The 27,484-nt window shown below is 39.9% G+C and overlaps 1 protein-coding gene across 1 annotated transcript in view; it reads left to right on the top strand.

The window, feature by feature from the left end:
• The window catches only part of PPP2R2B (protein phosphatase 2 regulatory subunit Bbeta), a 275,813-nt gene that overhangs the window by 139,381 nt on the left and 108,948 nt on the right, over positions 1–27,484 (top strand). The window lies entirely within an intron of this gene.

Below are 27,484 nucleotides of genomic sequence, written 5' to 3'. Positions count from 1 at the left end.
TATCCGTAAAATAAAAACTATAGCACTAACCCATAGGTTTGCTATGAAAAACAAGAGAGTTCACCTATATATGGTACTTAGAAGAGTGCCTAGCACGTATTCTCTACATGTCAGTTGTGGCTAGGTTTTTTGTTCGTTTGCTTGTTTGTTTGGCATGGGCAGGCACGGGGAATCGAACTCGGGTCTCCCGCATGACAGGTGAGAACTCTGCCTGGTGAGCCACCGTAGCCTGCCCTGTGGCTGTTTTTAATCCTCGTACATGGCTCTACTTGGTCCTGGCCCCTCCTGCCTGATCCCCAAAGAATTCTTCCTAGACTCTAAACTTCCTGGGAACAAAAATATTGTGCTCAATTCTTCATCCGCATGGCACCTTGGACAGTACCTTGTTTCATGGAGATGCTCAATACTGGTTGGCTTGAATTGGCTAAAATTCCAGTTTTTATCCTGTTATTTGGGGTGCAGTGAGTACTTGATGTCAGGCTATGTGGGTGGGCACATGATGGCAGAGACGACTTAACTGGTTGGGACTTGTTCTTTGCCCCTCCTCTCCCATACTGCTTCTTCCCTTTAATCCCTTCAGCAGGGCTCAGGACAGAAGGCAAAGCAAAAACCAGTTGCTGTTGCTGAGATTTGGATTTCTTATTTATGTTAGATTCCATCTCCATCCAACATATGCTTTACAGGGGAGACGTCAGTGTCTCAGGGTTCCCCTTCCTTGCTTTTCTTGTAATTATTTTTATTTCCCCTCTGGGCTGAACTAGACACAAGAATACAACAAACAGGACAGCCACGGGCCCTGTCCTTTTAAAGTCTAGGGGGGAAGATGAACAAGTGAGTGGTAAGCATTGGTGTGATAAGTTCTATGACAGGAAATTCAGAATGTTACAGGAGTCTTGAGAGTGTCACCCTTTTTGAAGTGTAAGGAGGGTGATTATTTAGCTTCAGTAGAAAGCAAAGACTTCCTTAATAAAATGTATAGTAGGGGTGGTTTGTGGGTTTGAAAGTTTACCTATTCTATATGATCTTATATTTTCTGTGCTGAGAAGAAGACAGCATATTAAAAATCAGGGTGGTTCTGGTAACTTGGTGGTTTATGGTCAGTTTATTATAGCACCTTGGTATATGGAAGCATTGAGATAATTTGTTCCTAAAACAGACTTTCAAGCATTTAGATGCATGCATGAATATCCTAGGTTTGAGACACCTGCATCCATTTCCTTATGGCTGGTTATTTTTCCTTCTGACATGCTTTTTTCTTTTCATTCTTATAATGTAGTGGCAGGAAAATATAGTTTCTTCATGCTGTGTTTTTACTTTCCATTTTCCTGATAAAACTGTATCACTGCCGAGGAAATCAAATCTAATCTTCAATATATTTAGCATGAAAGCAATAAAAAGCATTAATTCACTCCAGAAAGAGCAAAATACAGTCGGGTACTCAAAGGAAAAATCACCATGGAAACTGTTTTCTTGAAATTCTGTACTCTCCAGGCTCCAGGCATGACTAAGTGAAGGAAGGAAGGTACAGGGAAGAGAAGAAATAGGTTGCCCTTTCTGTTGTCACTAAAATGCTGCAGAGAAATTGCTATGAATTATTAATCACATGAATAGAAATATATATGAATTAGAATTATTAAACTGTTGTCTTTTAAATGAATATGTAAGAACACACTGAGAACGTGTTCCTCAGCATTCTTTTTTCCTCTCTGTCACATTCCAATTGAGCAATCAAAGAGCTATCCTAGGGTCAGAAGTTTGCAGGGAACACCAGGAATTATGGTGATTAAAGAATTATATGTCCAGAACCAAAGTAGAAGGCTTTTGCATGAAACTCTCAGATATACTTGCTTTTATATACTATTTCAAGATGCTGATGGTTTCAGGATTTTTTCAAAGATATGAAATATGTAAAGATCAGAGGCTAGCTCTTGCCTTTGGGACCATGTTAATGGAATGTGATGGAATTTCCCTAAGGAATTTCTTACAGATCAAATTCACTCTATATTTGTGTGCACATGTATATATCTCACAACGTGCCTCACTCTTCTTGCTTTCTATCATTTTACCTTCTAATTTATAGGTTTTTCTTGCTGAAATTATATATTCATATTTAATTTAGTACCATGGCTTGTGTTCATCATGAGTCAAGCACATTTGTATGATAATGTTAGGAGCATGAACTTTAAGATTGTGTTATATTTAGTAAAGTAAATAAATGTTCACTAATAAATACATATTGTCTTATGTAATCCTTACACAGCTTATGAGAGAGTCCCCATCTTACAGATGAGGAAATTGAGTTCTGGTGATAGCAGTTGATTGCGTTGGATCACAGAGCCAAGGAGTTGCAAAACACTGGGTTTGAAACTAGGTCTGAATCCAATGGTCTTAGCAGTGATACTAAACTTAAATCCTAGAGGACATGGACAACATGTCATATTAATCATTACACAGTGTTCTAACTTCCAAGGGCATAGGCACATATGTAGGGCCTCAAAATATTCAACAACAGAATACATAATATAATATATAAATATTAATATATATTATAATATATTATATATATATATAATGATCTACAGTTGTACCACGCATTAGAGTAACTCTTCTTAAAAAATTGAAAGCAAGATAATGTCCCTGCTATCAAGGAGCTCACAGTCTTCAGGGAATGTTTGCATGAATGAATAAGCCAGACAGAATAGTCAAGGGTTCAAAGAAAAGAGAAGTTAACGTGGTTGGTGGAGGGGACGACTTTGACCTTGTTCTTCAAGGATGGGAGGTGCTTCCAAAAGGTCAGAGGAAGAGAAACAAGAATTTAGGGTAAGACTCACAGCATGACTTTAAGCATAGAAGTAGGAATGAGTGAGAGAAGTTTGAGGACATCTGAGAAAATCAGTTCATGTGTTTTAGAAAAGTGAACTTGAACAAGTAAGTTGAATGTTGAATCAATTAGTAAAGAGCCTCCAACACTGGAGCCAAGAGATCGAGATTTTATCCTCTCCACAGAAGTAAGCATTTAGAGGATTTATTTATTGACACTGAGATGTTGTTGACTTATAGGAAAGTGCATTAATCTTTTGTGTTCAACTCTGTGATTTTTACCTGTGTTTACACCATGTAACCATCACCCAGATTAAGTTATGGAACACTTACAGGACCCTGTAAGATTTCCTCGTGTTCTTGCCAGGTTGTCTCCTCTCACCAGAGGTCATAACTATTCCGACTTCTATGTAAATGTTTGAATGAAAGTAATAGAGAAATGACATGAAGAATGTTTAAAGGAAAGTAATAAAGAGAGAAGTGACATGAGGAAAGTTTAATGACTTCTTGGATGCAATATGAAGTATGAAGGTGAGACATTTCAAACAGGGCAACCAGCCGACAGGATGTTACAAGGTGTGCAATCCTTCCATCCATTCAAGTAAATATTCATCAGGCACCTATTATGTGCCAGACCCATACACTGGGGATAGAGTGGTAATTAATGTATGTTCTCTCAAATTGGAGACCAAAAATTAAACAATTACTTTGCAGTATGATAAACACTACAATGGAAGGAGACACAGGTTGCACATTTAAGAGGCATCTAACTAACAATACGAAAGTCAGGGAAGAAGTGCCCAACCTGACGCTTGAGGATATTTGCTAGATCAAGGAGAAGATTGAGATGGAGTGGTTACAGGTGGAGAGAGAGCACATGCAAAGGTTCAGAGATGACGAAGGGTCTGGCCTTGATGAGGTTGTCACAGTGGACAAGAGAGGAATAGAAAGAAATAAGGGTCTGTCAAAGGAGGCTAATAGCCATGCTTAATAAATATTTCATCCTAGGAACCATGGTCATTTACAAAATGTTAATACTAAGCCCAACCCAGGTTTCGTCAATACATAATTGTGGCAACCTGACTGTTGCACAGTCTGCATCCATTGTTCAGAGAATTCCATATGATCGGTGCTGCAGGCTTTTTTATTGTTGTTTTATTGTAGGCAACCCACCTCATTTTCAGTCCTTTGTCTTTGAACTTGAGCCAGGAAGAAAAACAATCAGGCAATGAGATTTCCAACATCTGTCACTTACCTCTTCAAGAAGAAGCTGTTTTCTTAAGTTTTTTAATTTCTTTAGCTCCTCTTTTCTTAGAATGGGCTGGGCTGTGCAAAGCTGCCATACCACCCTCTCATCTGACTTATGCAACCATTTGGACTCAAGTACAGCTTTGAGTAAGCTGGAGAATTCACCATACCCCTTTTACTCTCGCCCATCAGCAGGTAACTCAGGAGGCAGAAAGGGCCTTCTGGAACCCTGCAGACCTGAGTAGAGCTGTAACTCTGTTACCAATTTTCCTTGTGACTCGGACAACTTACTAAATGTCCCTTGGGCTTTGGCTTTCTTGTCTATGAAATGGGAATAATAATACTTACTTTATAAGGTGTACACATAGATTAACATGTAATGCAGTGAAGCCCCTAGGATTATTCCTAATGCCCAGCAGGTCTTCAGTAGATGGTATCCAGAGGCGACTCAGCAGAGCAGTTAAGAGCGAGGGCTCTCAAGTTAGACCACCTTTGTTTAGACGGCTCCACAAAGGGTTGTCTGGGTGACTCTGGGCAAGTCACAAAACTCCCTGGTCCTCAGTGCCCTCCTCGGTAATATGGGCAAGATCACCTTATCTACCTCATGGTTTTATTATTATGGGTTTAAATGAATTAATGCATGTAAAGAGTTTATGTAGAGCCTGGTATTTGTGTGTTTGTGTGTGCATGTGTGTTTCCATATCCTTTATTAGTAGTACTCATATTAACATTAATAATTATTGCTTTTGCACAATTATTGAGTTATAGCTGTGAGAAGGGGAGAGCAGTGCCTGCCTACCCTGCAGGGTTTTTGCCAAGAACAGCTAATGAAGAGGTGTACATGGCTCAGCGCCAGGTACACAGTGGGCCCCTAATAGATGTTTGTTGAAAGAATGAGAGCAAAGTGTTTTTCTCTAAATGTTTTCTATAAATGTTTCACCTTAATGATCAGTGGGAGCTTCTACACGTAAGTAAGTGCCAAAAAAGTTCACAGGGTAGCAGCCTGGGCTCGGGCCTGATGGTTTCTGATTATGTTGAACAGAATAGATTCAGATCAGTCTATTTGGTGCCATTGAAACTGTGCCAGTGAGCAGCAAAATGTGATTTCGCATTAAGGGAGAGCCAGGATCCAGATTTACAAATCAAAGTGTGCCCTGCCTATTTCTCGCACCCTCTTTCTTTCTGTTCAGTGAGTGTTTAAGATTCTCCATGTGGGTTTTCTTACCTCTGGAAGAGCTTCTGAATGTTTCACAAAATCAGACCCCAGATGTTTAAAATAGTTTTGCAGACAAGGTAATCAATCCATTTGGTGGCCAGATGCTGTTGGAAAATATTCCTGCTGCAGCACTGCTAGTTTCTAAATTCATTAGAAACATAAATTAATTAAATCTAATCAACAGTGGGTGTTGCAGAAGATTAAACAGTGAAAAACAATACATTTCCAACTGGGTCATATTAGAAGCAGAGAAAAACAGCTCCACTCCTGGAGGTGAAAGTCAGATTAACCCTTTGTGTAATATTCTTGAAAACTTTTGCCAAATCTGAGGCTCCAGCTGGAGTTGTGGTTATTCCCAAACCAAGACTGCTGTCCTGGGCTCATTCACTTCTTCAAGAAACAAATCGTGTTTTTCTGACTAAGAAGGTGTTTTGGTTTACTGAAGCTGCTGGAATGCAATATACCAGAAATGGGTTGGCTTTTACAAAGGGGATTTATTATGTCACAAATTTATAGTAAGGCCATGAAAATGTTCAAATGAAGACATCCAGAGAAAGATTCCTTGACTCTAAAGAAAGGCTGGTGGCACCGGCATTCCTCTGTCACATGGGAAGGCACGTGGCTGACATCTGGTTGTCCTTCACTCCTGGGTTGATTTGTTTTCAGCTTCTGATTCCAGTGGCTTTTCTCTGAGCTTTTGTGTGTCCTTGCTTGCTTCTCCCAGGGCGTTTCTGTCTCTGAGCTCTCTCCATGAGCTTAGAGGACTCCAGTAAAGGATTAAGACCCACTTTGAATTCGGCGGGTCACATCTCCATGGAAATAACCTAATCCAAAGGTCCTGACCACAACAGGTCTACACCCATAAAAATGGTTTGGAAAGAACATGGCTTTTCTGGAGAACATAACAGTTTTAAACCCGCACTTTCAACCCTCCGGACCCCAAAAAGACACGTTCTTTCCATACACAAAATATATTCATTTCATCACAATATCATAAAGGCCTTAAATCACTTCAGTGATAATAAGTAAGTACAAAGTCTTATTATAATCAGTTATAGACCTGGGTTGTCCTAAGTCAAAATTCTCCTTTGGCTGTGGACCTGTGAAACTCAGAAAAATTTATATGCTTAAAATATACAAAGGAGGGACAGTCATAGGATAAATGTTTCTGTTGCCATACGGAGAAATTGTAAGGAAAACAGGTCACCAGACAAAAACAGTTCCAAAAACCTGAAGGACAAATTCCATTAGATTTTAAGGTCTGAGAATCATTTATAGGATAGCATTTTATCCTCACCCCAATTACTGGGGTGAGGGTTGCAACACTGGGGAACATTGGGGAGATGACCTTATTTTCAGTCTGGGTGGCACCCAGACTCTCTGCCATCTCTAGGGCACATGTTCAACCACTTCAAAACAGTGGGGTGGTGGCCAGGCTCCCCCCAATCCCCGAGGAATGTACTCCACCCCCTGCAAACTCACCCTTTCCTCATATATGGGTGAGCCCACTCTCCTGGCTCGAAATTTCTTTGGTTTTCAAACTCAGTTTCCCTGCTTCTGCCTTTGAAGTTATTTTACCTTCAATCTGTCCCTTTTAGTCTAGACTGACAGTAGTTTCATTTATACAGATCCTGAAACAGACTTGTTAGTTTTCCTTGCAGCTTTCAGGGATCCCAGCCCTCAGAAAATAGGACTTTCCACAAATCCTTCCTGGATAACTCCATTTTCAATCCTGGCTTGTCCTGTGAAGACTGACTTTTTCCATGTTTGGTTAAATCCTCACATGGGACACTGTTCTCTGGGGTCTCACTTCCTGGAAACCCAGAATTTTCCAAGCCCTCTATTTCTAATTTCTTTGTATCTAAGAGTTCAGTTGTCAGCCTATTCCTTTCCTCTCACATTTTACTACAAGCTTCAAGGAGAAGCCAGGCTGCATTTTTCACATTTAATTTGTAGATTTCATTAGCTAAGTATCCTAGCTGGTTGGTTTCAAATTCTACCTTCCATCCAACACCTGGACCCCATTTTGACAAATTCTCTGCCACTTTAAAATGGGTCCTTCTAGTTTACAATGACACATCCATCATTTCTTTCTAAGACCTTGTCAGAAGTATCTTTAGAGTCCATATTTCTACCAATGGTCTCTTCAGGCATTCTAGGCCTTCTCTATCAAGCTGCTCACAAGTCTTCTGGAATCTTCCCCTTATTCATTTATAAAGCCATTCCAGCATTTTTTGGTATTTGTAAATTGCAGCACCCCACTTCTCTGGTACCAAAATCTGTTTTCAATTTGCCAAAGCTGCTGGAATGCAGTATACCAGAAATGGAATGTCTTTTACAAGGGATTTATTTGGTTACAAATTTTCAGTTCTAAGGCCATGAAAAATGTCCAAATTAAGACATCCAGTAAAAGATACCTTAATTCTGAAGAAAAACTGATGGCCTTTGGGGTTCTTCTGTCACATGGGAAAGCACATGGCTGGCATCTGGTGGCCCTTCAGTCCCAGGTTGCCTGCTTTCAGCTTCTGATTCCAGCGGCTTTCTTTCTGAGCTTCTGTAGGTCCTTGCTTATTTCTCCCAGGACATTTCTATCTCTGAGCTCTCTCTCTCTCCATGAGCTCTAGTAAAGGACTCCAGTAAAGGATTGAGACCCACCTTGAATTGGGTAGGTCACATCTCCATAGAAACAATCTAATCCAAAGTTCCTGCCCAGGACAGATCTGCACCCACAAGAATGGATTAGAAGAGCATGGCTTTTCTGAAGGTACATAACAGTTAAAACCAGCACAGAAAGGTGGAGGAGCAACCTTACTTTCTATGCATTAATGAGGGAAAATAATCTTCAATGGTTCCCTATGACAAAGAGCCTTTGGAGATAAGATCTTCAAGGGCCTATGCACTATGTCTAAAAAATTGTTTTCCAGTAGCACTCTGTAGCCAGATAAATGTGGGAATGCAATGAAGTAGCCTCCTTTAACCCATACTAGAATAAGTTACCTCAGTTCAGGGATCTTGTACATTAAAGCTGAATCCCCAATACCTAGAACAGTGCCTGGCACATAGAAGACATCACCAAAAATCTGTCAAATGTATGAATTGTGGGTACATTTCTTTCTTACAAGACTTGAATCTTTAATTTGCCCAGATAAATCTTCAAAAAGAGCTATAGTGTATGCACTATTCCCCAAAAGTGTTTGACCTTTTCCCCCAAGGAACAGCATCTCAAAGGACTAATAATCCATGGGATATATTTTAGGTAACTCAGCTCTATAGGGTTGATGCATAGCACTCCTATCTTGTGTCCATATCCTCTTCCCTCAGTCTGAATGGAACTGGAGAAAATTCTGGGAGTGTAAGTTGTGAATTCATAGGATAAACTTTTGGGCATGAGGCAGTTCTCCAAGGATATGTTCACTTCAGAGGTGGAATTGACTGTTCCTCTGTTTTACATTTTCCTTTGTGGCCTGAGGCTGTGTGGATAAAGGTGTTGTGTTCCCCCCACCACCACCACCATATTGTTTCCTGTGTGCAGCCCTGTAAGGTTACCAGTTTCCAGGGGATATCATCTAATAGTCAAGGCCAGTAGCTGCTAATTCAGATGCCTGCAGGGCCCAGACAAGAAAATTAAAAGACAGAAGCAAAAGGGTAGAGGAAAACCACAGAATGACCAACGGGAGCTGACATTTGGCCTCAAGGTTGGCGGTACATTACGGAGTGGTAGGGAATGCAGTTCAAGACACAGTGCCCCATTTAAAGGTGGCAGCCAATTCTCAGTTCAATTCTGGAGTACCATGTAGGAATGCCAGCCCATTGCTGACAATCTTTTCATTTTTCTAATGAATCTGGAAACCTACAATTTTTAAATATAAAACGTCTCAATTTTTAAGTGTTAGCAACTCACTCAAAAAGTTGGAAATTGTAGTAGCAAAATAGAACACCTCTGCTCATCAGACATGACTCTCGACTGCAATTTGTGTCCTCTGGACTTTGGCCTAGGATGTGGAGCTGTAGGATCTTGCTTTATCTTCTCCGGGATCCAGGGGAGTGATCCATTTGGAAGGATAACAAATCATTATTTTTTTTGGTGTCTGTAACATGCCAGGTACCATGCTAAGCTATTTTTGTGCTTGTGCATTAGAGCAGTTATAGGTTTGCAGAAAATACAGAGTTCCTATGCACCCCACCTCACACATACAGTCTTCTCTGTTATTAGTGTGGGCCCTGCGTTACAATTCATGAAACAATCTTATAACTCTACTACTAACTATAGTCCACTGTTTACATTAAGTTCACTGTGTTGTACAGTCCTGTGGGTTTGTTTTTAAGTTTTATTCTAGAAACATGTACAACCTAAAATTTCTCACTTTAACCACTTTCAAATACACAATTAAATGGCATTGGTTATGTTTACAACGCTGTGCTATCGTCACCACCGTCCATCATCAAAACTTTTCTACCACCCTAAACAGAAATTCTGTACAAATTCAGCATTAACTCTCCATTCCTCATCCCCTACAGTCCCTGATAAAATCTGTATTTTAACTTCTGACTCTATGAATATGCACACTGTAATTATTTCATGTAAGTGAGAGCATATAATATTTGTCCTTTTTTGTCTGGCTCCTCATCATTCTCCTCTGAGATGATACCAATCGAGATTCAAAGAATTCAAGTAATTTTCCCAAAGTCACATCACTTGCAAATGGCAGTGCTAAATCGTATCGCTGGCATCTAAGATCATGCTCTTAGAATTCACTATTTAACTTCTAAGTGAAGTCCATTAATGATATTCTCCTAATACTTATGTAGTGTTTATCTGTCGGGCTCCATTCTAAGCATTTTACATAAATTTACTCATTTATTCCTCAGTATTTTATCATCATCCTGTTTTACAGATTAAGTAAATGAGATACGGAGAGCTACCACTAGAAAGTGGTAAAGCTAAAATTTAAAACCAGGGTGCAGAGCTGCTTGTCACTACCTCCTAGAATTGTTTCTCAAGCTAATGCCCTAAGTGAGGCACATGGAGGTGCTCATAGGTAAGTTTCTGACTGACGCCAAACCTCATTTTTAGCTGTGTGTCTACCTAGGCTCCTGAGCCTGGGAGAGGGCTTGGTAGCTGCTATTTAAGCCGTTATTGCACGTGACTCCCTGGCAGCTGTCACTCGGGCAGCCTTCTCTGTGTCACTCTGCTAACTCCAGGCAGGCAAAGCAAAGACCTTGAGGCCCTAAAAGCTGATTCAGCCACTAATGAACTGTCTAATCCAGAGATCCTTTCACAGCAATCAGACAATCCAGTGCATACTGTGAAAAACAGTTCACTGGGTCAGACCGCTCGACATGCAAAAATCTCCCCACCCCGTCTCGAGTGTTCTACTGCCTTTCCTCCAGACACTTTGAAATGAGTTTAGACAAAGGCTAGAATTTAAGGATCGGAGAGTGTCTGTGTATTTTATAATGCATGTGTTTTCATATACATGATTCAGAGTAGGCCGTCCGAGACTGAGGCAAATGTAGATGTAATTGGCTTTTAAATTTTCATATCCCCGTAGGTAGGTATGTTATACCCAGCTCTTAGGGGAGTGTGTCAGTATGTATAACTGATAACCAAACAAGTTTGTGGAGGGAGGCTGGGAGAGTAATAACAATATTAGAAAGAGGATGTGAACCCAAGTAGTCAGGCAACAACTATTACCAAAGAGTCTAGAAAATCATACTTTGTGCCTTCATTGCACATTATTGTGTGTCTACCATAGTCAAACATTGGGCTGCATGCCAGGCATAGCAGGGTGGAAAACTTAACTATAAACTCTGCCCTGGTGAGTTTTACAGCCTTAGAGGGGAGAGAGCCATTAAACAATAAACATCAAAACAAATATACAATGATGAATTCAGATAGGTACTTTAAAGGAAAACAATAGGATACCTTAAAGAGTGACACAGAGCAAATTTAGATCTCTCTCAGAAAGTGCTGTTTAAGTTGAAATGGTTAAAGAAAAAAAGAATAGTTGTTAGGGGAAAGGAAAGAGGGGGTAGTAATTTAGGCTAAGAGAGAGCAGCATGTTGAGGACCCCAAATGGGGAAAAAAAAAAACACATGGTGTTTATGAGGTCCTGAAAGCAAGCCCGTGGGGCTACAATCTAGCAACAAAGGTCAGAGCAATGTAAGAGGTTTGAGAAGTAAGAAAGAACAGTCATTTCCTTCGTGATAAATTATCCAAAGTGGCGTTTCTCCAAGACTTCCCCAGATTGGCTTCTGGTGCATTGTATAGTTGATTTAAGTTCAGCTGAGGAAACAGGAGGTGTGTTTGGAATTGTGGCTGATGTTGACCCTGTACCTGCAGTATTTAATGGTGTGATTCCTTCCTTCTCTTGCCTGATAAATTATTGACATTTTGTTTCTTGCCAAGAACTTTACAGAGGATAATTAATGTGTCGCAATCAAGGCTAAGAATCTGCTATGGTGTATGTCAGAGAGAAAGGAATTTTGCTACTTCATTTATTAGTTATTGGCTTTTTCAAGCCTTCAGCTTTTCCATATTCTCCCACAGCAGTAACTTAGGTTATTGAAATCAGCACTTGAAACATTCTCCAAAGGCAGAGCCCTTGGAGACACTGAAATAGGATCCTGTTTCCACCTTCTTCCATCTGCTGTGCTTGGAGGAAATGCTTCTAAAAATGGCCTTAGTACTTAATTTCCCAATCACTAGTTTTATTTCAGAGGTATCCCAGTCCATAAGCCAGACCACAATGAACGATTAGAAAATGAAATTATTATGACAAGCTGTAGGCAAAAATGGAGCATGTGTGCCTTTAAGTTTAGGCGAGAACATTCATATGCATTACAGTGGCCAACAACCAGTTGTTTCCATGAGAATCCTAAATCTTCATCTGTGGCTCATTCATGTCAGGTTTGCTATGCACACAATGAGATACTAGGTACTGAGAGAGATAACGTCTGCTGAAAAATAAATAAGACTGTATCTTCAGGGAACTTGTAATCTAGTTAGGAAGACACTATAAACACAGTATATCCAAGCTGTCTATCAACAGGTGTACAATAATCCAACATAAATGATTCATGCCTCATAAGAAAATGTCAGCTAGGTTAGTGAAGCTTTTGTTTGTTTTGTTTTTGGTTAGTGAAGCTTGTAAATGGAAACTGTCCTTACTTGATTTCTGGAGGAGACTATTTCAGCTGGGTCTTGGAAAGGAGGGGATAGAGGATAAATTCTAAGTAAATAAATTCTAGATTGAGAAATTGCATAGGCAAAGTTCTGAGGGCAGGGTGGTATGGAGTTGACGGTTTTGGATCCCACTAAAGCTGAGATTCTTATGTTGGGGTCGAGAAGCCACCTGAAAATAGGTATGGAATTTCACATCCCTGTAAATCTATGCACGCTGTGGGGAAGTCATCCATAGCTTTCATTAGCTCCTCAAAGACTTCTAAGACCTCCTGCAAAGGGTCAAGAGCTAGAACAAACTGTATGGTTAGAGAGGGGCCAGGTTTTGTATCCCTTTATTCATCAAACATCAGTTTTGCTTGGCAGAATGAAAGATGAGTAAAATATGAACACTGCCCTTAAGGAAATACATTCCCATAAGGAAAACAGGGCAAGGATTCATCTAAATGAGAAATGCCTTAGGTAACATATGAAAAGTACAGGGTTATAGGGGTTGTAACAAGGAAGGGATTTCTTCCAATCAGGAGAGCCCAAGGAAAGCTTCCTAGAGTCGGTGGCCTTTGAGCTGGCCTTCAAATGATTCATGTATTTGTTTTTTCATTCAGTCATTCAGCTTGTATTTTTCGCAAACCCACTTGTTGCTGGTTCCTAAGCTAGGTCCTCAGGCTATACTAGTAAATAAGATCCTGTCCTCGAAGGACAAACTGACTGAGAAAATGAAGTGTGTCAGCAGGCACAATTAATGGAAAGACTGTCTCAAATCAATGAAACAGCATGAAAGTTGGTCAGTGAAGACTTTATTTTCTTGGGAAGCTAGAAGAGTCAGACTTCACTCAAGCACCAGGTGTCGGACAAGGAGTACAGGACACAGGATGGAGAAGTTAAGGTTGAGACCAGAAGACACGCTCTGTTGTGCTAAGAAGTAGGCCTGTAATTGCATGCAGAAAGTTAAGAAAGGATCAGGAAGAAATTTAGGAATGATAGACAAAAGGGAGTGTGCCAGTTTGCATCTATTATGTGCCCCCGGAATAGCCATGGTTTAATCCTGATCTGATTTATGGGAGCAGACCTTTCTTTTAATCCTGATTCAACATTGTAGGGTGGGAAATTTGATTAGATTATAGCCATGGAAATACGGCACCCCCAATTGCGGGTATGACGTTTTTATTAGATGGAGGTGTGATTCCGCCCATGCTGGGTGGGTCTTCATTAATTTACTGGAGTCCTTTATAAGAGGAAACATTTTGGTGAGAGCAGAGCAGAGCCAATGTAGACATTTGGAAATTGAGACAGAAATAGCACGGTGCTAAGCAAGGACTCACAGAAATAGCCAGATCCTGAAAAGAAGAAATTACCAGCCCTAGCAGATGCTAAGCTAAGAGATGAAACCCAGAATTGTGTCCTGGAGCAGCTAAGTGAATGGCCGCAGATAGTCAGAGAGGAAAACGCTGGCATCAGAAGCTGGAATCAATGGAACCGAGAACAAGGACCAGCAGATGCCAGCCACGTGCCTTCCCAGATCACCCTTCCTTGCACCAAGATATCTTTCTCTGGATGCCTTAGTTAGGACGTATTTATGGCCTTAGGAATGTAAAGTTGTAACTTATTAAATTCCCTTTTAGAAGCCATTCCATTTCTGGTATATTGCATTCCGGCAGCTTAACAAATTAATGCAGGAGTAAGGACAAGAAATAGAAGAAGGCTGAGGAAAAAGAAGAGGGCTGTGAGCTTTGAAGCTAGTACTGAGTTCGAATCCTGCTCCACTAATTATTCTCCTTCTAACCTTGGTTTAAAGTATTAACCCTCCCTGTGCTGCCATTTTCTCATCTGAAAAATGGAGAAATTTACTGAAATCAGGGCAGTTGAGTACCATGAAATGACATAAGGTAAAACACAAAGCAGAGATCTTGGCCAGAGCTGGCATTCGATAAATGAGTGCGGTTCTATCAACTGAGGAAGAAAGCATGTTGGAGAGTCTAATCCTATGCCTGACTCGCATTAGACCAACTCAGGGAATGATCATTTCAAATACCACTGTGCTTTTTAAAAACTGTGCAGGATTGCTGTTTTTCTAGACTGAAATATCTTGAGGTAAAATCAATAGTTAGTTAATTCCGAGTCCTCCGTGAGTCTTCTGTGTGACGGCTGCAATCCTCTCCCTGTGGTAAAGGAATGTGCAGCTAGGAGTTTTCCATTAAAGACTGGAAGGGAAATCTACAAATCATTTGGAAAGTTTCTGGCACCCTCATCTGGGTCTGGCCATTTGCAAAATGTCTATAAATCTTCCACAGGGTAGGATGTGTGTTTTCTCCCCTCCGAGAGACTTCTTGTTTCTTTCTATCAGACATTAAGAATAGTGGTGAAAGTCACCCAAGAAGGTCAGGTTACCATGTAGAAGTGATCTTGTGGATGTCACAGCACTTTAAAGCAATGTGCAGCTCTCTGCTTGGAAGGCAGGCAGGAGTTAACAGACCTTGAGGTATGTTACAAAAGGCTTAGAGTGTTCAAGAAAAGATGGAAAGAGGAAGGAAAGGAGAGAAGGGAGGAAGAGTAAAAGAGAAAGGGGATAAAGAGGAAGGAAAGCAAGAAGACATGAACAGAGACAAAGAAAGCCCAGAGGTTATATTTTTACACATAGAGATCACATGTATCTCTGAAATACTGATGTATGGGAGAAATTCTTACTGTACTAAATATTTTGAAAATCCTTTTAAACCTTAAATGAAATTAGGTTTTCAATAACAATTTTCTTCTGACCATCTTCTGACTGTGGATAGTAATTGACGCTGTACAGATTTTATTACCTCAACTGTTAGTGGCAGACCAATCCTAGCTTCTTATTTTTGTTCATTCATACATTTATTTATTTGCTTATTTAGCAATTCCACCCTCCTTCTTCTCCAACATTAATTTTATCCTCACTGCTGGAATATGAACGTGCTCTGACATTACAGAAACACTCTCTTGACCCCAGTTCCTCTAACAAGGTGCATATCATTTCTTTGCTACCCTTTGCAACAAAACCCCTTTGAAGAGTTGTCCATATCACCATCTCCAAATCCTTTCCTCTCATTCTTCCTGGAATGCTCTCCAGTTAGTCTTTCATCTTACATGATTCCACAGAAACTATCCTTGTCAAAGTCAAAAGTAACCTCCATGATTTTTGAGTCCACAGGTCACTTCTAGCCTTCAGCCTTGCCTGCCGGCAGCATCTGGCCTGAAGGATCACTCAGCTTGTCTGCTCTTCAGCTGTCTTCCAGGACGTTGAGCTTTCTTATGTTCCTCCTATCTCTCTGGTTGGTCCTCTTTCTTTTGCTGGTTCTTCTTCTTTTCTCAATTTTTTAAATGCTCTCTACTCTTCTTTTATGACACTCCCTGAGATCTTATCCAGTCTCTTAGCTTTAAATACCACCATAATGCTAATAATTCCCAAATTTATATCAGCGGCTCAGACTACTCTTCTGAACTCCAGACTCCTATTTTTTCTCAGCATTTCTACTTATCTTGTATTCCTCTCATACTCCATATGCCTAAAACTGAACCACCCTTTCACCCTCCCCCTCCCAAAAAAAACCCTACTTCTCCCATAAACTTCCCATTTTCAGTGATGGCAACTCCACCATGCCAGTTACTGAGGGAAAAACCTTGGAATCACCCTTGATTCCTCTCTTTCTTTCACACCCCATATCCAAGCCACAAATCCTATCAGATCTACCTAAAATATGTATCCAGTCCTACCATTTCTCTCCACCTCCACTGCCAACACCTTGGTCTAGCCACTATCATCCATCACCTGAATTATCTCAATAGACACCCCATTTCTCCCTGACCCGTCCTTCAGCCAAATCTATTCTTATAAAATGTCATCCCATGTCACTCCTCTATTCAATATGCTTCAAAAGGCCCCCATTTCACTTTTAATAAAAACCAAAGTTCTGTCTTCACTGCCTGGCTCTACATTGTGCAATCCCTCTCATTTCTCTTAACTCACCTACTTCATTTTCCCTTGCTCTAACTGCTCAAGACACACTAGTCCCTTGTGTTTGCCTCTTAGAGTCTTTCCACTGGATTTTTCCCTTTGCCTAAAATGTTCTTCCTGCAGATACAATGTAGCTAACTCTCTCACCTCTTTCATGTCTTTGCTCAAATGTTATGTGCTTGATAAAGCCTATCTAAACCACACTAAAAATTTAAGCTTCCCTCTTACCTCCAGCACTCTTAATCTGCTTTATTCAGCCCTGTTTTCCCTATAGTATGTAACATACTATATAATTATGTTCATTGATTATTGTCTTTCCCCACAACTAGAATATCAGTACTATGAGGACAGATATTTTATCTATTTAACTCAATGTTGATGTATCTCAGTACCTTGAATAGTACTTGACACATAGCAGGTGTTCAGTGAATGTTTGTTCAGTGCATACATGGGTAGAAAAATGAATTTATCAATTCTCAGTCTTTCTTGATCGTCCCACTATTTGTATTATTCATTGGTATCTAAACTGCTACCTAAGCATGATGTCAAATATAATGGATTTTCTAAATACCTGATTTTTAGAATGTCTTGGTTTGCTAAAGCTGTTGGAATGCAATATACTAGAAATGGTATGACTTTTAAAAAAGGAATTTTTACAAGTTTTCAGTTCTAAGGCCATGAAAATGTCCAAATTAAAGCACCGAAAGGTTACCTTCACTCATGAAAGGCTGATGCCCTCTGGAGTGCCATCGCTGTCAGCTGAGAAGGCACATGGCTGGCTTCTGCTGGTCCATTGTTTCTGGCCTCCATTGCTTTCAGCTCTATTACTGTGGGGGTTCCTCATGTGGCTTCTTTGGGGCTGGCTTTCATCTCTTGGCTTCCCTTGGCTCTCTCCAGTTCTGGCTTACTTAGCATCTCATGGGAAGGCACATCATGATGTGTGCAGGGCTCTACCCACATCTGGGTATCTGCTCTCTCTCTCAGCACTCCAAGCATCTCAAAACATCCGAATCTCTGTCGGCTCTAAAGCAACTGTTCTGCAAGCATCTGCATCTGAGGTTTCTCCAAAATGTCTTCCCTTTTAAGGGACTCTAGTAAACTAATCAAAACCCACTTTGAATGGGTGGAGTTCACATCTCCATCAAATCAAAAGGCCATACCCAGAATTGGGTGTGTCACATCTCCATGGAAACAATCCAGTCAAGGTTCCCTACCCTAAGCAATAGGTATGGCCCCACAAGATTGGATCAGGATTAAAAGATGGCTTTTCAAACCAGTACACAGAAAATAGGAAAAAGCAGTAGAGAAGAACTGTATAGTGGTTTGGCTGGTAAGTATTTATAATGCTGATGATGATAATCAACACTAGTTCATTTGTTCTCTTTTATTATTTATCAACTATGTGCCAGATATTGCATTAGGTGCTTTATAATATGCTTATTATCCAAAAGAGAGTAATTGCTTATGATATTTTTCAAAACACCACAAATTCTAGCAACAGAGAAAAGAAAGATAAAGGAAAAAAAGGAAGAGAGAAATACTGTGATTCATAGAATTGTAATTGGTGTGTTTGGTTCTAATATTTTCCTTTTTGTGTGTGTAAAGACCATTGAAAACCATGATAGCATAATACCTTGTGAATTACTAGCCATATTTTTATTTTGTTTGACATAGAAACCTTAGGTTTTAGGGATAAAAATACAAATCCTTTTCTACCATATTGTTCATTAATATCTTTAGGTCCATCTAGAGTTAGATAAAAAGGCATGTTCCATCTAGTATTCAGTTTGTCCTCTAGAGAAATAGAGATTTCTTGAATGTACAATATGAGTGGGGATACGAATTGCCCTAAGTTCCTACAGAAGTTTCTTGTTGCCCTCTAGGTATAAGCTTTTCACTTTGTCGTTGAAAAGCCTCCATATCAAGGTCATTGAACTACCCCTGCTACATTTCTGCCTAAATCCCAGTCTGCCACTACTTTCCAATCCTCTATATTGAAAACTCCCTGAGGGCAAGAATTAGGTTTTGTTATTAATATAACCCTGGTACCCAGACTGGTGACATGCACATAGTTGGTGTTCATGAATAGATTCCTTGCATCTCAGACTCCTTTGCACAAAATCTACTTTCAGCTGTTTCACTTTCACTTCCAAGTCCTCTCTCAAATGGCACCCTGCCCCAAATAGCTCTCAAATAGTGCCCTTCTATTAGCCAATCCATCTGCTCTTGATTCTTCTATGACTCATAGGATCCCTAAACCCCTCACAGTGCTACTAAGACTTTTGAGGATTAAACCTCTTCTTTCTTTATCAATCTTTCTGGTCTTAAAGTCATAAAACCTTTACTGTTCCAAATAAGAAATTTCCTTTGCCTCATACCCTTTAAAAACTTTATCCAGCATAAATTTTCTTCATTGGTGCTTTGTTGAGGGTGATTCATCCTTGATGTGTTGGTGTACTTGGGTTCTGGCCCTCTTCGGCTCTCATTCAGCGATCCATTAAAGAAAAACTTTAAGAAGCCTGCTTTCTAGCCTAAGACACTCAGCTAGGCACTGAGGGTTCAGTGATGAGTAAGCTCTTTGCGGAGTTTACAATTCATAGACTGAGACATGCATTTAAAAGGATTCCCTTACCATTGTAATAAGTGCTGATTAGGTAGTGAAACCTGTAAAGAAGAAGCATTGGAAGTGGTGAGGCTGCATAATAGAAGGAACTGTCCTAGTCTTGGGAGAAGTCGTGGGAGACTTTCCTAAAGAAGTGCTATTAGAACTAACCCACAAACATGGGGAATTTTAGCTCTCACAAAGCAAGTACTTCTCTTACTGACTTCATAGGTTAAGGCACAGCAGAATTTCTGATCAAGGAAGTACCTAGCAACACGAAGTGTGCTTGAGGGTGCAACGTCTGCCCCAGAGCTCCAGTACCCAGCAGATATGATGCATTTGCTCACTGAGCGCCTGACTCTGGCATCAACTATATGTTGTGCATATAACATATCTGAATGTTTGGTGAGAGATTGACAGAATTTGTGTCACGTGAACAGCTAATTACCCCACTGCTTTTTGAAAGAATGGGTGGCAGATGGTAGACAACTTGACTATAAACCATTCAGGCTTGTAGGCAAGTCTGGATAGCTATAAATTTCCCCCTGGAATTTTCTGGACTTAAAAGACTTTAGACTCCTTTGCCCTTTAGGCAAAAATTTTTCCCACTACAGGAAAATTCTCTCTTCTAGGCTTCTCTATCACACACAAAAAAAATTGTTGTAAATAAAAAGCAATCTCCATCAGCTCTCACATCCCTAGATTTGCTTAAATTTTATTAGTGCTAGGTATTTGGTCAGTGTAGAGAAGCTGTGTGCATTTTAATGGGAGCAGCATGGCATTCATTACTCACCTGCTACCTACCATCTGGATTTTCACAGCTCAGCAAGCATGGTGGGCTTCCTGCCTATTTGGAGGAAGAGCTTGGCTTCTAAAGTAGACATGGCTTGATCCCTTTGAAGTCATAATTTTACAGTGGACACCATGAATAAATTATAGTTGGCATTCTAGTCTAGTAAACTGCTTTCACATTTGAATGGTAGCAAAGTAATGCACCATTTCCACAGCAGAGACAGGAGGAAGAACAAACCTCCTCAATACTGGGAACCAGGCAAATGGGAAGGAATATTGAATGTATGATACAGTGCAACCAAAATATGCATGTGACAGTTTGTGCATGGAGGTTGCAGGACAAGTGTCAATGTTTCCCCGTTCAGCATTCACTAATAATCTGGCTCTGTGAAAAGTTCTATGAAGAAGACAAAGGTGGAAGGCATATCTGTCATATTCATTAGGCTGCAAGTAACAGGAAACCTGTGTAACAGTTGCTTAAACTGTTGGTATCTATTGTTTAACAAGTTCAGACCTTCTCTGTCCTAAGATAGGTTTTTGCAGCTCAATGATATCATCTAGGGCATTGCCCCATTCTTCCATCAAACATACTTAGCCTCTTCACTTTTTTTCCTTAAGCTTGTTACCTCATGGTCACACGATAGCTACTGTAGCTTCACAAATCATGGCCACATGTAATCATACATAAAGGCAGTAAGCAAGAAGTATTCATGTGGCTGATAGGCCTCTATCACTTGCTTCCTTCCTTTTATTCATGGAAAAAAGTGTTTCCCAGAATCAGCCTCCCTACCCCCCAGCAGACTTTGCCCTATGCCTTGATGACAGATATGGCCATCCCTACCCACGAGGAAAACTGGAAAGCAACTATCTTGCTTTTTCAGCTCACAGTGGGAGGCAGGCAGAGAAGAAAGGCACTTGTAGGAGTAGCCAACCAAGAGAGTCTGCCACAATACAATACCTGCGCTTAATGAACTTGATCCAGAGGGGCCGACTGACATTTAAACAGTGCCCATCTCCCAGCACTGTGTTTGTGGATAAATAGGAATCAGAAGTTGTGATAAGATCTTGGAAACCAGGGCTCTTAGATACTTCTAACTGCATTCTCTCATATAACAGAAACACCAGCACCAGATTGAAGTTAAAACCAGGATGCATGGAATTAATCATATTCAAATGATAAGAAAAGGATTCAGTATCTAGATGTGGTGACAGAGAATCAAGCCTGTGCTTCCGCTTGGCCAGGCTGTGCCCATGGCAGAGATGGCTAATTGATCCCAGCACGCTTTTCCACCAACCCCAGCTATCTCCTCAGAGTTCTCAAGAAGCTTCTACTTCTGATTCTGTAGGTCAGAACTGAAAAGCAAGATGTGATCTTTTTGCTATCACTTCTTGAAATTTCATATTTACTGTTCTGTCAGTAGGACCAAAATGAATGTGAAACATAAGGTCAAGTCAGGAAGTTAATGGTACTGAAGTAAGAACTCAAATATGGTGCCATTAAAAGACAAAGGGTAAAGAACAAAAAGCAGAAAAGCTTATGTATAAACCCAGTTTGCCATACAGGTTGACAAAGGTGTATTGAGGAATTGAGCTTTCTGCCACTCTAAACAAAATTCTAAATAGTAACGATATCTAAATAATCAGATTTAAAAAAAAAATCTTTGACTCTGCTGATTTTTGGCCCCAAACTGAGTTGCACCATACCTACAGAGACCAGTAGTAGTAAGTTTCTGCATTTGAACAGCATTGTTAATTTTAGAGGCCCTGGTGTCAGTCAACTCATATTCCTCCAATAATTTTTTCTCTTATAAAAAGTTGTTCACTCCAAAGGTGCAGCATGAAGGAACTTATGGGGGATGATGAAACTATTCTGTATCATAACTGGTGGTACATATACATCTCTCTGCATTTTCAAAGTTTACAGAACTTATATACCACAAACAGGGGCTCTCACTGCACATAAATTATAAATTTTCATAAAAGTTTAAAAAGTCACTGAGATGAATATTAAAATCATTTATTTGTTTTGAAAACTAATTAAAATTACCTGCAGTGAAAAAGTATGGTCATGGTAAAAAAAATAGAAAATACTGAAAAATTGAGAATAAGGAAATAAATCATCCACAACCCTACACCAAAATAGAGGAACAGTTATCATTTTGTACTCTACCTCAACAGACTTTCTTCTATGAGTATTTCCTTGTGTGTGTGGAGGAGTGGGTGTATTTTTCGGAGGTAGCTGTTGTCTCTATGGAAGTCAGGTTGTAGAGGAAATTTCATTTTATATTTTAAGTAGCTTTATAATAATGTAAGTTGTAATAAGTATATATTGCTTTACCAGTTAGAAAAGATATATTTCTAAATGAAAATTTTAATCATCTGGCACATGTTATTTAGTGCCTGTTTCTTTTTTAAAAGCTTTACAATGTATTAACATCTTTTCAACAACAAGACTACTATGGACATAATCCCAGAAGCCGTACTTGAGCTTATCTTGTGATTGGCCATGACTTCCCCCACCCACATTTCCCCACCCCAATTTTGATACAAAATCCACTGCAATGTACTATTTCAGTTATCAGCACTTACTGGAGAAAACCTTTCCAGAGAAACTGGTTGCTTATTTTGAACTGTGAACCAGAACCCAAGAAGGAATCCATGGTTTAATGTAGATGGGAAGAGTCATTTTAATTCCCACTGAGAAACCTATGATTTGCATTTGTTCAATGATCCACAAAGTCATGGTCACTTGCTAAGCTAGCTTAAAGTCCCTATTCAGGGAATGACAGAGGATACCCATGTCTTCTCTCCCACCCTCAGGACCTACTGCCAATCCATCATGCATCTCAGCCTAGAAGTGACCCTCGAAGTCCTATTCAACGCAAACCTTCTGGCATCTCCTACCGTTTCACCATTGTCATCCACTGTGACACCTGTTTTCCATCGTTGCTCTGATATTCTTGTCCTAGCTGAAGAAATAGAAATCTCTGCCTAGAGCAACATGATCCTCATGAATAAAACCAAATATGGAATTGTAGGAAGAGATAGTCAGTTGATATATGTAGGGTAAATGATGTTATATGATCTACCAAATGTTTCTTGGATAAAAAGTAAAACCTTCTGTGGGTTCTGAAGGCTAACTTGTATTACCCTCTCATTTCAGTCCTTATGATTCATGCTGAGAAGTCAGTGCTTGTAACCTGGCCAGTAAAATCTTGTTTCATCAGTAGACTTTGGATTTAGATCTTCTCTACATCTAAACTGAGCCATCATTTTATCAAAACAGTTCCCCTGCTATCTGATCTGATAATCCAGGTTCCTGTCTCAACCTGCTCCTCTGGCACTGTGTACACTATACAGAGTCCTGGTGCGGACAGTAGCGAGACCAGCTCATGAACTGGGGGCCCCTCCAGTTTTCTTCAGCCTTATAATTACATGAAAAGTTAGTGTCTATTATTCAAGAAAATGGAGAATTTATGTATGAAATCACCAGTCTTTGTAGGATGCTGAGATTGATTTTAAAAAGAACAATTCTGCCTTAATAATACATATTAAACTAGAAATGAGGTTACCAGGCCACCGTCTTGGGGAAGTTAAATCAGCACAAATGGATGTGGAGTAGGGCAAGCTTCATATCACCTAGGGTTTTCTTTTAAAAAAAATTCATTTTAACTACATTTGACCTCTGTAAGTGTTAGAAATTTTTTTAATTTGTTATCCTTTTAGTCAACGTATATTTTATCTTCATTTATATAAAACAGAAAGGAAAATGCTCAATGGTCAGTGACCAAAACGTCTTGGTCAATGACATGATTCTGCTGGGGATTAATGAGATGTTGAGCTGCCATATGAGCTGATTGTTTAAAGACTAAAGCCAGGTTGAACTTCACGAATGGATTTCTGTTAACCATGTCTTCAGATGAAATCATCCCATCTAAATTTGCTATGTTATTGTTATCACCATATACTCATTCTCTAATCACTTAAGTTATTTTGTCTTGAATAGCATATGTTTTCCAATTTAAACTGCTCTACCAAAAAGCATGCTGCAGACACAAGAGTATTTGTATCAGAAGTTTCACTATCTTGAAATTGTAATGCTGGGTGATTCATGAGTTTTGCATCAATTATTAAAAAGTCTTAGATGAAGATAAGCAGAGATGGATGGTGCAGCAAAGTATTCTCGTTACACCCACTGGCTCAGCAATGATAAATGGATCAGGAAACATGAAAGTTCAAAACAGGTATTAACTCGAGCTACAATGACATATGCCCTGAAAGGAGGCAGGCAATAACTAGATATAAACAACCTAATATTCACAACAATGGACTGCCCAGATTAAAATAAAGGTAAGGATTTCATTAAGAGAATGAAGGAATCTCAGAATCCTGCCATGCTCATTAGCCCTTCTTTTACAAAGTTCTTGAAGAAGATGTGGCTGGAAGAATGGTAGCATTTCTAAAACAAAAGGAAGGTTTACATGCCATAATGCAGAGTTCTAATAATACTGGCTTGGATCATGTGGCTTAGACTTGAACTTGAATCCTGCTGTATTTTTTCCTGTAGGTTTTAAAGGGAGAGTGAAGGCATTTTCAGAGAGTCAGGGTCAAAAGACAATGAATATGCTGTTCCTCCCAAAGCAAGTTTTGTTTTCCTCCTAGGGAACTTCACTTAGCCAGGTCCTCACCTTGGAAAAGGCTACTTAACTCATCCTTCTGGGACTCAGCTTCTCCAAAAGAGAAGGCCCAACTTTTAGTTGTAAGTGTAAGAGTACTGCAATCCAGCCCCAATTCTGGTGCTTTACAGTTAAATGCTGCCAAGCTGAAAGGGGTAGAGTACTCTTAAGCAGAACCTTGGCCCTAAAGGCATAGACTTGGCTCTGTTAACCTCCAGCCTGGTCACCCCACCAGCCTGTCCCCCTTCTTAGTTGCTCCACAAGACTTGTTCTCCCCACAGTTTGAGGGCTGTGACTCACTCCTCATTACCTGGCAGAGACTGGACAGTGATAAGAAACAACCTTTAGATTCTACCCCAGCCAGGAAACTCCATGAATAATCTGTAGTCAACCGCTCAGCAGTCCTTGAAGCCCTCTGAAAAGCTGGAAGAGGTAACTGATCTTGGATATGTATTCTAGTGCTCAGTGCTTTTCAGCCAGGGGCTCTGAGGCAACTGTAAATGTTAGACAGCCTCTTTCTCTTTCTCTGAACATGGAAAGTCAAGTGCTGAAGTGCATAAACTAGAAGAAAGGAAAGTAGTCTAATAATTCCCTTGAAGTGACTGGCTTCCCAAACAAACATACAAACATTCTTGATATACAAACATTCCATACATGGTATACAATCAATGGCTTACCATACCATCACATAATTGTGTATTCATCACCATGATCATTTTTTGGAACATTTGCACTTCTCCGTGCTGGACTTTCTTATTCCTCTTTTTATGTAAATGGGCTTTTTAAGCTTTATCTCAGGAGCTTGGTAACCCTGTAGCTTGTTTCGTGTTTCCTTAAGGGGACATTCATTGGAGAGGTCTTCCTGAGTGAATGGACAAGATTTTCAGTTTAGAACAGCAATAAGGCATGAGGTGCCATTTTCTTTTTTTTCCTTTTTATTAGAGCAGTTATAGGTTTACAGAAAAATCATGCAGAAAATAGAGTTCCCATTTTTCCACCCCCTCCACACACAGTTTTACCTGTTATTAGCTCTTTGCATTAGTGTGGTATCTGATTATGAGTATAGTTTTTAAATGCAACTTTATTGAGATAAATACACACACCATACAGTCTATCCACAGCATACAATCGATGGCTTGTAGTATCATCACATCGTAGTGTATTCAGCACCAATCAGTTTTTATTTTTTTGGAGTGCATGGTCCGGGAACCAAACCTGGGTCTCCCACTTGAAAGGCAGATATTCTAACCACTGGACTCTCCATGCACCCCATCACGAATCAATTTTAAAACATTTTATGGAGTATTTTTTGAACACTTTTTAATGATATGCTTTTAACAATAGCCCCTAGGTTACATTAGCGTTCACTCTTTGTTTTGTTCAGTTCTGTAGTAGGTTTTTGTTAATTTTTATTCTGGAAACACATAAAACAATCTGAAATTTCCGATTTTAACCACTTGCAAATATACAATTCCATGGTGTTAACTATATTCACAACATTGTGCTATCATCAGCACCCAAATTTTCCATCATCCCAAATAGAAACTCTGAACCAATTTAGCATTAATTCCCCATTCCCCACCCCCCACCCTGCCTGTGTTAATGTATATTCTAGTTTCTAACTCTGTAAATTTGCATATTCTAATTACTTCATATAAGTGAGATCATACAGTATTTTTCCTTTTGTGTCTGGCTTATTTCACTCAGCATAATGCCTTCAAGGTTCATCCACGTTGCCGCATGTATCAGAACTTCGTTCCTTTTTACAACTGAATGATAGGCATTTTCTGAAGGAAGACTCTGTAGAAAAAGCCATAGCCAGCCTACAGATGAGATTTCCTTTTCAATGGCATGACATTTTTTAAAAATGGTTAGCTGCCGATATTTAAAATGTAAGAGGTTTTGCATAAAAATCTTGATTTCTAGTTACTTAAAAAAAAAAAAAATCTGGTAGTGCATGCAGTATTTCACAGCCATAATTAGCTGAAGCTAAGTAGCCACTTGTCCCTTAAGGGGGGACACCAGCTTTCTAGTTCACCTTGTTTGCTTCATTCCATAATGTTACCTGTCTGGTCCTGTAGAGTTTGAACTTGCTACCCCTGGTGTCAATCATAAGAAGCCAAAGCAAGAAATTATGAGTTGTTCTTTTACATGCATCTAGCTTAAAAGTGACTGTGGCTTATGCCTTATTCTTTTTACCTCTACACAAAGGATGACCATTAGTAGCATTATCATATATGGAAAAGCACAGTCACATGTAAGTGGAGAATTTCACACTACTTACCTGAATAAATCAGGCATACAAAGAAAATCCTGAAATGATGATGTAAAAGTAAGAGTTGAGATTTGAATTATTCAGGGGTAATTACCTTAGTTTTCCACCTCACTGTTTCCCCTTTACTTTTGTCACATACATATAATCTTCAGAGTGTTCCTCTGTCAATGGCCATAATCATAATTACCCTGCCTCCTTTTTTTTTTTAACTCATTTGCACTCTCAGTAGCAATTGTTGGAGCCCTGCAGGGGAATAATTGCAGGGGAATTAACCTCTGACACTTTTCTAAAAATAGCCCTAATAAATCCAATCATAGGTAATTTACCTGTCCATGTTCCTCCGGGGGTTACCAGCGTCAAAGAAAGACTTAGCAGGCTGGCTTGGCATTCCTTCAGCAATCATCTGCGATCTGAGTTCCTGGCGCCTCTGCATTTTCTCTGTTTAGAGATACAGAGTACAAATTGCCCTCTCCCCTCTGACCTCATGACCCTGCTTTGCAGCCCTCTTCTCCTGGGGTGTAATAAGGCTGTGCTCTTCCAGAGGGGTGAGGTGGGCTCATATGGAAAGGGGGACAAGCGTGGGTCAAGCTGGAACATGGTGGGGGGGCCCGTCTTTGAATGTCCGGCTCATGTAGTTTCGCCACAAAATTTCTTTGTGCCCTATTACTTGAACTTTGGTGTCTGAGCTTCAAG

This window comes from Tamandua tetradactyla, chromosome 20 (genome assembly GCF_023851605.1).
Source record: "Tamandua tetradactyla isolate mTamTet1 chromosome 20, mTamTet1.pri, whole genome shotgun sequence".
Classification (NCBI taxonomy): domain Eukaryota; kingdom Metazoa; phylum Chordata; class Mammalia; order Pilosa; family Myrmecophagidae; genus Tamandua; species Tamandua tetradactyla.
Note: the sequence above shows the minus strand (reverse complement) of the source record. Positions and strands in the feature narration are given on the sequence as shown.